This window comes from Medicago truncatula, chromosome 1 (assembly GCF_003473485.1).
Source record: "Medicago truncatula cultivar Jemalong A17 chromosome 1, MtrunA17r5.0-ANR, whole genome shotgun sequence".
In the NCBI taxonomy this organism is placed as follows: domain Eukaryota; kingdom Viridiplantae; phylum Streptophyta; class Magnoliopsida; order Fabales; family Fabaceae; genus Medicago; species Medicago truncatula.
Genome location: NC_053042.1, coordinates 25,775,661 through 25,790,207, shown reverse-complemented (window position 1 = coordinate 25,790,207; position 14,547 = coordinate 25,775,661). Strand labels below are relative to the sequence as shown.

Sequence of the window (14,547 nt, the reverse complement as noted above, 5' to 3'; positions counted from 1 at the left end):
GTCTTTGTGACCACATTTTTGAGTTGCGTGACCACTATTTTTTTAGCATTTAAAAGCTGAAAAGTGTGGTGTCGCAACTAAAATACGCGTGACCACTATTTTTGCACTTAATTAACCAAATAAATAGTGGTCACGCAACTAAATAAATGTGGTCACACGCACCATATATTTGATTAACATAAATTAGTGTACACATTGTACAGATTAAGGGTGTCTATCTATCATTATTATTTTTTTTAATCATAAGAACAAAGTCTTGTAGAAGAATCCTTCTTACACTAAGGCAGCCAAGTGAGGCCGTCCAATTCCTTCAAATTGAACATATTCTTAAAGTTAAGAATATGATTCTCCAATCAAATAATCTTATGCTAGAGGAACATTCATTGTGAGTGCATTCACCTTATTCGAAAGTAGAGATAGGAAAAAGCCACTTGTCGAAATTCCAGAATGTTGTAAAGGCTCAATTTGAGAGGACAAAGATGGTCTTTTAGAAAAACAAAATAATGATGAACTTGCACATAACCGCTGCAAACTTTCCTAGATGCTTTTGTCTTTATTCCATGAAGCCAAATTTTATAATTAAAGACTACTTCACCATTGTTCTTACCTTTTTTTTTGGTGTAATTTTGTAGTGAGACATGGCTAATGTAGTAATTTGATTTGATTATATAAATTTGGCTTTTATATGTGATTAGTCCCAGCAAATAGGGGTCATTTAAAAAATGGTCCATGTATTTCTTAATCCTGGCATTTTGCGCTCCCAAATTTTAATCTTTTAAAATTTGGTCTCTGCCCCCACTTAATCGCAAAGTTTGGCGTGAAGTGACAAGAATACCCCTCCTTACATCAGTGGGCAGCGGAATTACTTAGGGGTATTTTTGTCAGCTAATCTAATAACGTGGCAGTGATTAAGTGGGGGAAGAACCAAATTTTAAATGATTAAATTTTGGGAGGGTAAAATGTCAGAAATAATAAATACAGAGACCATTTTTTAAATAACTCTTATTTACAAAGACTAAACACATAACCCGGGGAATACCGGGTTCGATTCCCAGGGGGAACAACACTTGGCCAGTGCGCATGCCTCTACGCATGAGCCGGATTAGTCGCTCACCTTTGGTGGGTCGGAAACCGGTGCGAAAGCAAAAAAAAAAAAAAAGACTAAACACATAAAAAGCATGTAACCTTCCATATTGTGCTGGCGAGTAAATGTACTGTGTGGAGACCAAAACAGTTGAAGAAAATAAAGTGTGTACGCGTTGAACTCAAAGAAAAGGATAAAGCTAAGGACGAATAAAGATCGAGAGAATAACATTCTAAAGCAACTTTTCAAGGGTGACTTACCTTATAAGACAAGTATATTTTTTATAAGCAAAGTATTTTTTTGTCAAGTAATTTATTGGCTAAATTTACACATATTATGTATAGAGAAGTGGAGAATTCGATGTTCGATCCCTGACCCCTACACAAATTATCACTGGTAATTATCAACCGAGATACACTTCCGGGACTTTTATAAGCAAAGTATATATTAATTTCTTGTTTTGGTGCTCTAATCTCAAATATAAATAATAGTAATGTTATTTGGGCACACAAATGGGACAACAATGCAGGTAACCAACACTGTTCACCCTATTAATACTGTGAAAACTTTCTCTTTTGTCATTTTTTTTTAAAATATAGATGAGGATTTTTGGTAACACAAAAGTTGAGTTGTGTCATCAACAAATTTCATAAGTTCATTAGTCATTAAAATATATGTTAAACACTTTTGGAAGATAAATATCCCTTATTTACGTAGCTTCAAAAAATGGTAGATTTTCCCTAAAAAAAAAATGGCAGATTTACTTAGATCAAAAAGCGGTTCACAACATATTTTTGTGGTTAATGTGTATTGAAATTTTCTTTTTTTTTGAAGGAATGTATTGAAATTGGTTAACGACACAACTTAATTATTGTATTACAAAAATTCCACTCTAACAAAATAAAATAGAAAAAAAGTTGGTAAAAAGATACCGTTCACCTATGAATACGATGAATAGTGTGCGACGTGTTGTTTTAAAGAAAAATTCTATGGTGAAGTTATAAGAATGACTTTTTTGATGAAGTTAACACTATAACATCAAAATTGTAATGAGTAACACCCCACTGTTTGTACAATGACATCAAAAGTTCAGTCCTCATAGTATCATCAATTCATCAGATTAACAAGACTACACTTAATCTAATTTTATCCTAACTTGCTATAAGCGTAACACCCCACAAAGTGTAACACTTAAGACTATCACATAATATCATCAACGTTGTTCGCATGTTAAAGATTCCAACGATAAAATAGTACATGTAAGTCCAAGATGTTGCAAGCATTACTAGATGAATTACTATTGATCATTAATCAGTAATCAACAATTTAAAAATGAATCAATCGTTAAAATCAAAATTAACTTTATCAAAAAAGTCAATTTCCTGACTGCACCGTAGAAGCTCCCTTAATATGGTCACTTACCATTTTAGTTCACATTTGTTCTAGACCTTTCAGAAGACCAATCACACGTTAACACGTGGTATAACCTACATCGCCTTAAGGCTCTGTGTCAGAGGGAACACGCCAGCTCAAGTGCATAGAGCCACACATAAGTGCGCCCCCGCGCGAAGATAACATTACACGTGTCATCTAACCTTCTCTAATCAAACGCTGCATAACCCGGAGACGGTTATGCTCAACGCGCGCCTATATAAGGGTGAAGTTCACCCTTAAGGTATGATTCACTTTTCACAACACTTTCTACACACTGTTTTTCAGTTTCATTACTGACTTGAGCGTCGAAGTGCTAACGTGCTGCAAACACCTTTTATTCCACCGCAAAGACTCAACGCCGCCGTACTGGAAACTGTTACTGTCACAGCGGAGCATTATCCGCCACCGTTGTCACTCATCTATCCTCATCAGATAGATCATTTATCACTAGAAGGAGGAGATCGTTCGTTGATCGCCACGGTCTAATGATCCTCCATCGTAATCGTTTTCTGTTATGCGCTCCTCCATTTATTTTCATAACTTCCATTTATTTTCTTGTTTATGACAAAAACAACTTCATCAACTGATGCAATTTCCATTTTTCGTTTTTTTGAATTACAATATTATTATTTTTTGGTTGATTGCAATTTCCATATTTGATTTATATTAAATTTGGTCCTATTAGAATTCTAAAACAACAATAAATTATAGTATCTACAAACTACAATCATTTCACACTATTTTTATGTCATGAAATGTTAATGAAAAATTAAAAAAAAATGTAGTAAGTTTATTAAAAAGTTAATGGCCTCTGATCATAATCAAAATATACCTACATCTTTAATATAGTACAATGATAAATTTAATGAGCTTTAGAGATAAAACGACATATTAATATACCTAAGAGACATTTAGTAATAATGTTAATTATATGAATGGTTTTTGGCATTTACGGGTGTTCTATTTATAAAGTGATCAAACAATTGTTTGTTTGTTACATGAAAATTAAAAACATAAACTATGGCAGCAATTCTAAAAATTAGCTATGTTTTGCTCATCTTGGTTTCCCTAATTATTGTCGCCACTAGCCATAGTAAGTAATTATTCAAACATGTTTCAATATTAATGTTTTTCATGTTTGAAATCGTTTACCTTTTTCTAATGGCTACGGTTATGTTGCATAAGGATTTCCTTATGCACTCTGCATAAATTCAGAAATGGTTTCTGTGAGTTATACTCCAAAACCATTAGATGTACTTAATGGTTTCCAACACCCTGCATAAATCATAGTATGTTTTGTATAAAATTATGCCAAAACTATTTTGCTGTGGAAATAGTTTATGTGAGTTGTACTCCAAAACCATTTCTGGATTTATGCAAACCGCACCATTTTCTAATAACTTCCACTTGTTCTTATTTGACATACAGGTTTTCTTCCTTGTCAAACTAAGGACGATTGTGTATTTGATGATTGTAAATTTCCTAAAAATCCAGTGTGTTATTTGGAAGCATGCCATTGCTGGTAAGCTGAACTTTTTTTTTTCAATAGGAAGCTAAAAATAATTTCATGTTACTTCTAAAGGCTAAAGTGCATTTTTTACCCCTTAAGTTTTAAATAGTTGTGATTTTGGCCCCTATGAAAAAAAATGACAAAAGTGACCCTCATGTTTAGGGAAATATGCTCTTTTGACCCATAACATAAGGAAAATATGATCTTTAGACCCCTTATCTTCTCAAAAAGTTGCGATTATTTCCCCTTTTTTGTGACATGTGGCGTCTTCTCAACAATTTTGGGACGAAAGGGACCAAAATTGTATTTTTTTTTTTAATTGGGTACCAAAATCGCAACGTTTTAAAACTTAGGGGTCGAAAAGTGCAGTTTAGCCTACTTCTAATTAGCAAGGATGGAACTTTGTGTGTTGTTGTACACTCCATCACTCCCTTGTAAGTCATAATGTTTGTGTTGGGGTTTTATGTTTTTACTGTAATGTGTCATTTTTTATGATTTGGTTTTTTTATTATTTTTTTCAATTCTAAATCTCATATATTTGCTGAAATGTGTGAGAGTGACTCATTCTATTGGTACCTACTTTAAGTAAAAAGATTATTTTGTCTATCATCAAATTCAAAATTGTACCACTTTACAAACGACTTTTAAACATATGTGGATACATTCATCATTTCATATATCACTTATAGTACAGATGATTATACACAAGTTTTGTTTGAAGATGGATGCAATCACAAAATGGATACTTTTTATTCTTGACCATTGCCCAGAAATTAGTTTGGTTGTTTGGACTAAGCTTTTGATTAAATGAATGGCTTTTGTGAACTCTGTAAGTTTTACAAATAAATTAATTGAAATTACTAAAGCTTGAGGAGTTCTACTTATAAAGTGATTAAAATTGTTTTTATTTTATCAAAAAAAAAAAAAAAATGAACAAAATTGTTTGTTTGTTACATTCAAATTAATGAGATAACATATGGGAAAACATATAAAAATTGTTTATACTTTAATCATATTTGTTTCTCTAATTCTTGTTTTAACTAGCCTTCATAAGTAATTTTTTCACACACATTTCAATGTTTATTGTTTATCATAATATAAAGGCTTAAATATTGCACTCGTCCCTGCAAATATGGCCCGTTTAAATTTTGGTCCTTGTAAAATAAAAATTCAGAAATCAGTCCTCGCAAAAAAATCTGTCTTTTAAAAATACCCCTGGGCCCATTTAGGTTATGACAAGTCATCAAAATGCCTACGTGGCGCACGCTGATTGAACCCATTTTGTAGATTTTGGTCCCTGCAAAATATTTTGTAATTTTCACAACCTATTTTCAAAAACAAAAAATTTTGCAGGGACCTTTTTAAAAAACAAAATATTTTGCAGGGACCAAAATCTACAAAATGGGTTCAATCAGCGTGCGCCACGTAGGCATTTTGATGACTTGTCATAACCTAAATGGGCCCAGGGGTATTTTTAAAAGACAGATTTTTTTGCGAGGACTGATTTCTGAATTTTTATTTTACAAGGACCAAAACTTAAACGGGCCATATTTACAGGGACGAGTGCAATATTTAAGCCTAATATAAAATCTTTCACTCCTTTCTTCTAACTTTTATTGTTATTTGGCATACAGGTTTGCTCCTCTGCGTAATTAAGGAGGCATTGTGTACATCATAAATGTATCTATCCTAGAAAGTCGATGTGTAATTTGGAAGTATGTAACTGCTTAATTGTAAGCTGAACTATTAAGTTACAAATAATTTTATTCCTTAAAAAAAAGAAATGTTAATGAGTGTCTTCAGGTACTCTTGAAGGATTATAAGTAGTAACTATTTATGAAAAAATGTGTAATCAAAGCATTTGAAATCGAAACATTTGACTTTTCTAAAAATTAATTGCTTATTTTGAAATGCTTAAAGAGTGTTCTGGAGGCACTCGTTAATAAAACAAAATAAAAAGTTACAAATAATTTTATGTTACTTCTAATTAGTTTACAATTTGATATGTATGTTTCTTTTTTCTTTTATTTTTTCCTACAAAATATGTATGTTTTTACTATTGTGAAAATTTTCACACTTTTATTTATGCTTTTGTGACTTTTCAATTTCTTTTGATAAGCTCAAAAGACTGTTTCTATTATCTTATGCAAGTATTTTTACCATTTTTTTTGCTTGTAGAAGATATAAAGAACCTCAACTTCGTCGAATATTTTTAACTAGATAAATTAATGAAAAAATAGATAAATTTTGATTTTGCAGATTAATAATGAATTGTTATTTCTATAAAAAAAAATATACTGTTTTCTTAAATTTAGTGTGAGATTGATATAAACATATAGGAATTTGTTAAGAAACACCCACTTGTTTTTATGAAGGTTTAGCAACATGCACTTTAGGTATTTTTTAGCTAAATACCAAGTCATAAACGCCCTTTCGCGCTGAACCAATCCAATTGTTGCCAGATCGAGGGATGAACAAACGACGGAGAGCCAACACAGTCTACCGACGGCGTATAAAGCAATCACCGCAAATACAGTTCTTAAGGTACATCAAACGATAAATATTGTCAACGCGGGGTATCTACGCACCCAACCCTTTCAAGCAACATCAGACGAATACACAAAGACTTGTTGAATCTAGATCACAGGATGCATCCAACAAATCCATGTACCGATGAACAGAACTTTAGAACCCAGATCCTAAATCCAGTAACAACCGGATAAAAGATTATCAAACAGAGTCACGTAAGCCGGAACAAAACCACAGTCGTCCTCAACTTCCCAAAGCCAAACGAAAACAGAAACAAACACAACAGTGACCAAGGCAACCATCACTGTAAATGCAAGTATGAGGAGATCGTAGCCGTAGAAAACAACGCCGGAATTCCTTGGAGAGCTAACCAAAAAACAACCCCTGACCTCTTACCAATGCGGAGGAAGCAAGCTAAGCTTGAAAACCATTAGATCCCGATAGGACGAATATCAAGATCGGACCATAATTGAACCACCATACGACGGTGCACCACCATCCAAAGAGGATCGAAACAGTGACAACCCAACAAGAGATTCATCATGGAAACAAGACAACACCAAGAAACCAACCACGACGACGCCATTAAGGAGACAACCCTTCGGGTAAGAGACCCATCAGGTTTGAAGGTAGTGACGTGAAGCAAACAAGCTCGATATCACACCACCAAGAACATGGATCTACATCTTGACAACTGGATTTGGATTTTTGGGTGGTAAAGGGCGGAGGTGGTGGTGGTGGGTTGGGAAAGCTTCCTTAGTTAGAATGGAGAGAAACGTAAGTTCAAAAATGAGGGAATCGATGTTTTTGAATTTCTAATTATAACAAACCTGTTAAATCATACCTAACAAACCATGTTTAACTTTTTCAATGACACCAACAATAGAAAGTGTATTTTTTTATTTTTTTGTTGAAGGATATATAGAAAGTGTAATATAAGTTTTTTTTTTTAATGACACAAATAATATAACATTATTATAGTAATATTTGTTTAAAGTTATAATGAAAATAATGAAAAGTCAGTCCAAAATCTCATTTCTTTTATATGTAGTATTATAGTATTATATAATTTAAGTATTGGAGATAATTAATACTAGATTTTGCCTGAAATCTAATTTGTTTCAATTATATTTTAAACAAATATTACTATAATAATGTTATATTGTTGGTGTCGTTAAAAAAAAACTTACATTACACTTTCACATGTTCTCACAATTCCAAAGACCTGATCATATTCGTATAATAATATTATTTCAATAACACTTTATATAGGGCACTATCCCATGTTACATTTACCGGAACTCGAAAAGATACTAATTTTTGGGTTCTAAATCCAACCTAGTTGAGATCTCCTTCATCTATAATATTGTTTATTCATCTTATTGCACATAAAAATAAAACTTGCACTCACAATTAAATTTAACACATTGTGCAATTTGAGGAAGAAGACACATATTTTTTGGACAATCGTTGTCAAGTGTGCATTTCCAATCTACAAAGACAAATAAGAATTAATGAACATTACCTACATAAACGAAATATTGTGTATAGCATAAAGAAGAAAATATGAAAATAATATAAAAACTTACTTACAGCCATTGGTAACAACAAGTAATAGAGAAAAAAATATTATCAAACTAAACTTGAATATTTGAGACATGTTTTCTCTTTTACATTTGATAATAAATTGTTTTTGAACACTTTATAAGTACCAATTTCACTTTTTTAACTTCAAATTTAAAAAACCGAGCACTTAGGAGTTGCAAGAAACCATTAATAAATTGATATTAATGTTAAATGCCTTTAAAGGTAGATCAATGTGTCTTTTTTTTTTGGGATTAATGTGTCGTGTTTAAATAAAAATATTGAAGTCTGCCAACTATTCATTAGAATTTTTATTTTTAATTTGTATATAGCCTTTCATGATAGACAAGGGAAAAATCCCAAAATTGAAATAATATTGATAACCGTTGAAAAAATGTATGTTATAGAAATAATGCATCAAAGAGGTAACAACATATAATAGGATTAATGTTGTCCCACATAAAACACCAAAATATAAACTTTGTATTCAATGTTAAATTTAACATCTAAAAAAAGTTAAATAATGAGCGGATAAAAGTACAAGTTTTCAAAAATCGTTTACCTAAGGTATGGTATATCACAAACGTACACATAAGTCTCAATCAAATGTTTGAAAAATCAACAATAACACCTAGTGCCCAGTAATTAAAAATCATAAGATGTTTGCAACTTTAATAACAACTATTATAATAAAAATATCACATATTTATCTCAAAGAAAACATTCAATATTACAGTCTAGATTTAAGTGTATTTTTGGCCTCCTAAGTTTTAAAATGTTGCGATTTTGATTCCTATTAAAAAAATAAAAAATTTAATCACCTAAGAATTAACCCCTTTGTAATAATTATCTTTTTTTGCAAATTTTGACTTTTTCAACGCATATGTGGCACTTCATTAAAGGACCTAGCAGGCCACATGTGTAAATTGCTTTTATAAAAAAAATAAAAAGGCCACGCATGTATTTATTGATTTAAAAAAAAAATTGACACTTTTGTTTTATTTAAAAACTCACCCTTTTCTTCGTATCTCATCTTCATACATCTATCATAAAAAATCCAGAATTAAAAAAAAAAAAAAAAAAAAAATCACCATTTTCAAACATTCATCATACAATCCAAAAAAAAAAGAAAATTAGCAGCAATTAGAGAGAATATTAAATTTGCAAAAACTAAAAATTGATAATGATTATTTTAACAACAAGAATCAAACTGGAACAATATATTTATTATTGTTCTGGATCGGTCAGAAGATCAATCGCATGTTAACACGTGGCATAACTTATACCTCCATAAGGCTCCAAGCCTGAAGGAGAATGCTGGTTTATGTGCACCGCACCGCACAGAAGCGCGCCCCCTTGCGAGGATCACCTTACATGTGTCCTCCTTTGTCCCTAATCACATGTCGCATAATCCGGACACGGTTATGACTAACGTGCACCTATATAAGGGTGAACTTGCTTCACCCTCAAGGTATGATTCACTTTTCACAACACTTTCTAGATACTCTTTCTCAGTTCCATTACTGACTGGAGCGTCGGAGTGCTAACGTGTTTTTTTTTTTTTTTTTTGCTAAGCAAGGAGTAAGGACAGACATCAGGAGAAAACACCGACATTCCAACCAGGTTGGCACCCTAGGAAATCTCCGTCCTATGCCGCCAAACTCTAAAATTTTATTAAAAAAAATGGAAAAAAAAATATTTACAAGGAGAGGGGGGACTAAGCCAAAACCCTCTGAAGAAAAACAAACAGAAAATGCGAAAACAGACTACAACAGACAACCTGTAGTTAGGCAAACCAACTATGTCACGAAAGAAATCCATATGCCATGACCCAAATTCGCTAAGCTATCAGCATGATGCCATATCAAACATTCCTATAAAGCAAAATCATTGGGCAGGTGGTGACGGGCCACCCCTTGTACGAGTGTTATACAATGATTTTCCTAAAACTTGTTTTTTCTGTGCTTGTTGTTGCTTGTTGGAAAGAACTTGAGTGAATCCTTCCTCCGCGGTCCGTTTGTCATATTCACGAATTCTAGCCCATAAATCCAAGTCATTCTGGACATTTCTAGAAATCTGAACCTCACGGTGTTGAGTAGGGGTAACCCGAACTGGCTGCATAATGTTATCATTTGTGGTGTGCGCCACTGTTTGGGTGTCAAGGGTCAGTGGTGTGGTTTGCTCCATATCCGTAACAACAATGTCAGAATCAAGGGTCTCATGAATATCTTCCCGAGTTCCCAATTGGGTTTGTTCCATTACCTTATGTTGCACGTTAACGTGCTCTACTACAATAACCTTCTCCAAAACATGAATGGATGTGCTTGGTAACCGAGCCGTGGCTGCCTGAGGAGGTGTGATATGTGTCGAAGTGTCGTCATGCTGCTTACATTCAACATTAGAAGGAGCGGATCCCAAGTCTTGTTCCGTGTCTGTTTCTTCCAAACGAGCCAAATTTTCTTGTTGCACAAGTTCGAAATTGGTTGCTTTCTGCTGTGTTGGTATAATTTGTGTCTCCATTGCAATGATTTATGGGTCGACAATATCATTGGCATTATCATTTCTATCATCAGTTTGTTGTGTAGGTGATGCCGTACCAAAGACCTTAGATGAACCAATGCCATCCGGGTTTTCTTTCTGCTGCCACCCTTGCTTCAATCTTTGCGAATGAGTCGGCTTCTTACCCTTATCAATTGGCTGCTCCATATTGCTCTCCCTTCGTTGGTGTAACCAACGACATGATGATACATTGTGACCAATACTCTTACGGTGAGTGCAAAATTCCGGCAGACCCTCATATTCAATAGCTATGGGAAACGCATAGCCCTCCCTCTATATAAGTCTAAGAACCGAGTGAATTGATCATTTTGACTACTCCTTAATCTTTGAAACAATTTCCCATAAAAAATTAAAAAGATTCAACCAAGTATAAAATAGTAGAGAAAATAATTGACAACCACCTACACGAGGGGAAACTCTTGAGTGGACACAAAGATTTGGATCCTTTATTTGATCACACACACATAAAAAGGAAAAAGTAAAAAAAATAACAATTAAATAATCATTAATTTTCAAATGATAAAATTACAGTTTAAAATTGTTTTATTCTCAATGAGAGGATTTTAAAATATATTTCAAATTGTTTAAACATTTCGTGTAGGCATAATTTTTGGGTGGACACAAACCCTCTATTTGGTCACACACACAAAAAAGTGAACATGCTAAAATCATTTGAAAATTAATGATTAATTTAATTGTTATTTGATAATTTGATTTTACCGCAGTCTTCTCTAAGATCTAACTTAGTATACGATCAAGCCATTTGAGGAACACAACCACTAATGGAAAAGTTACAACAAATTACAGTTTAAAATTGTTTTATTCTCAATGAGAGGATTTTAAAATATATTTCAAATTGTTTAAACATTTCGTGTAGGAATAATTTTTGGGTAGATACAAACCCTTTATTTGATCACACACACAAAAAAGTGAACATGCTAAAATCATTTGAAAATTAATGATTATTTAATTGTTATTTTTTTTCTATTTTTTCCTTTTTATGTATATGTGACCAAATAAAGGATTTAAATCTTTGTGTCCACTCAAGAGTTTCCCCTCGTGTAGATGGTTGTCAATTATTTTCTCTACTATTTTATACTTGGTTGAATCTTTTTAATTTTTTATGGGAAATTGTTTCAAAGATTAAGGAGTAGTCAAAATGATCAATTCACTCGCTTCTTAGACTTATATAGGCATTTGAAAAAAATGCCTTGACCTAGATAAAGCCACTGAAAAGTGCTTCATTATCCTACTAAAGAATAAGTTGCACTACTATGAAAAGTGCTCATAGTTTGTTGACAGTCCATAGGTTGTATAATCATGTGTCATGCAGCTAGTCGATAAGATGCATGATAGAGGTCATGATTAAATCAGGAATCCTACCTCAAATATTCATTTAGATTAAAAGGGCCTATGATATGGAAATCTGCATCTCTTCCAGAACGTTATGTTGAGCATAAGATACACTGAACCTGTAAAGAGATGATCAAGAGAAAAGCAAAGTACAAGAAATCATTTGAGTGAAGTGCTTATGCTTGAAGGATGATATTGAGATAAACATTGAATTTATCTGAATTGTAATATGGGACCATCAAAATAAAGCAGATGAAAGTTAGTATCATGCGTCTGGTCAAGTATCACCGTCTCAGTTACACAGATTCATGACAAGAGAATGAAGAAGGTAATTTTGAAACCATATATATTAAATTCAGACCTTGGCCACAGTCATATAAATTAAAAGGGTAGAATTCAGTAAATAGAATAGAGCTAAATTAAAGAAACCATATAATGGATTTGTGTTTGAAAAAGAAATGATGTCCTTGCACAAGAATTACTCCTTTTATAGCAAAACATTTGTTTACAAAGTGGAAAGAGAAAACTGCAGACTACAAGTTAAAAATTTTCAGTTTATAGTCTCTGGTTCGAACCCTCCGGTTCTCAATCTGTTAATTAAAACTTATGTAAAAGCGATATTAATTGACGCTTCTTTCGATGTCCTTCGGTTTATCGAGTTTCAATGCTTTGCTTCATGTTACACAGATGTGTAATCGATTTGAAACTGTTTGGGAGGTTTATGGTTACATGATTATGAAAAGAGTTTACCCTAATGTTGAAACCATATAATGGATTTGAACCATGTGAATCTTCCTGAAGTCAAAAATCCATCTACTCTGCTTTTATTTCTATATTCTAAACGAATACCAAATCCAATTATTTTACTGTACTCATTATAAAATTCATAAGCCACCGCCTCAGAATCAAACTTCATTTCCAAGTGAGGTACATTGTTGGCAATACTTCCTTGTCCGCGTTGCACTTTCTGTTCATGAATGTTGTTCACCAATTTATTGAAAAAACCAAAAGTTACCATTACGGCAACCATAACCGTAAAGCTAAGAGATAGCAAATAATATATATCATGTAAGTTAACCATCACATAAGTGAACCAGTAACCTAATTTTTCATCAACATAGTAAAACAACATCACGTAAAGAGATGGCAAATAATAAAATAGAGATGTCAAACTATATTACCTTGATCAAAAACAATGACAGCAGCGCTGGGATGGTCGGAGACGGCGGCGGCAGGTTGGTTAGTGTTGGAAGCGGGATGGTGGGGTTCGCTCATGAATCATGATGGTAGCGGGATGGAGAGGTGCATCGGCGAGAGAGAGGGAGATATTGTGGCGGTGCCGGAGGAAGGGAGAGGTGGCTTCGATGATAATGGGGGAGGAAGGTGGAAAGCTACCTGAGAAAGGAAGAAGAAGAGTTTCAGAGTATAGAACGTATGATTTTTTCTCATTTCAAATTTCTTTTTTCAAACCATTTAATCACAGTCATTGATTTCATTCCACATGTCACATATCCACGTCTAAAAATGGGGTAAATTGAGAAATGATAAAATGGAGCAAAGATGCACTCTTTTAAGGCACCCTCAATTATTCATTCTCGTCACCCAATAAAGTAAAAAATTTATCATAAGAAAAACCAAAATTCATTCATTTTACATCAACTCACAACACATTTTCGTTTGGATTTAACTTATTTTAAAGTTTATATAAAACAACTTATGCAAGAAAACAAATCTTATTTAAAATAAATGTTTATGAAGATACAATTTTTGTTAATGAAATCTTATAAGTTAAAATAAAATCTTATTTATTTACATAAGCTATTTTTCATAATTTCAAAATAAGCTCAAATAAAACGGGGCTTAGGAAAACAAATCCTAACAAATATCAAATTAATATATTACTTTTTTTTCCTTCCAATTAATCTAGAGACTAAAAACTCAACTCATAAATTGAATAAATGGGTGTCAAGAATTCAAACAACAACCCATGTATATGTATTATGCAATATTTCTATTAGTTTAGATAGGCCATGATGACATTTAATTATATTAAGTTTAATTACTCTCTTTCGGATTTTTTTTTATAAGAGATATATTGGTCAATTAAAATACATCAGATTTTGTTTACTCATTTGTTTTTTAAAAAAATAACTGATGGGGAAGTATATTATTATACCTATTCATAATTTTTGAAGAAATTATATTTTTACAACCATTTTGTAATAATTTTTTGACAACTATTTTTCTTATACTCGCATTATGTTCTTATTATCTCTCTTTATTTGTGTTATACTAATAAAAATAGAAGTTATTATCAAAGTGTTCTTAAATGATTGTTCAAATATGATTCTTCTTTCCGAAGACATTACCCTCTTACGTGCTGGATTGTGAAGACCATGCAAATTGGCTTCGAAATGAAAAAACTAAATGATCTGCGAAGAACTGCAATAACAAAATATTAAAACAAACTTCAGTCACAAATTATTAGTGAAGG

At 32.5% G+C, this 14,547-nt stretch overlaps 1 long non-coding RNA gene across 1 annotated transcript; it reads right to left on the bottom strand.

The window, feature by feature from the left end:
- Positions 1-7,766: 7,766 nt before the first annotated feature.
- LOC25480831 (uncharacterized) lies at positions 7,767-8,287 on the bottom strand. The gene is made up of 2 exons (XR_003008402.2): positions 8,147-8,287; positions 7,767-8,049 (listed from the first exon to the last, which is right to left on the bottom strand). It is a non-coding gene; the product is annotated as an uncharacterized lncRNA (long non-coding RNA).
- Positions 8,288-14,547: the final 6,260 nt, after the last annotated feature.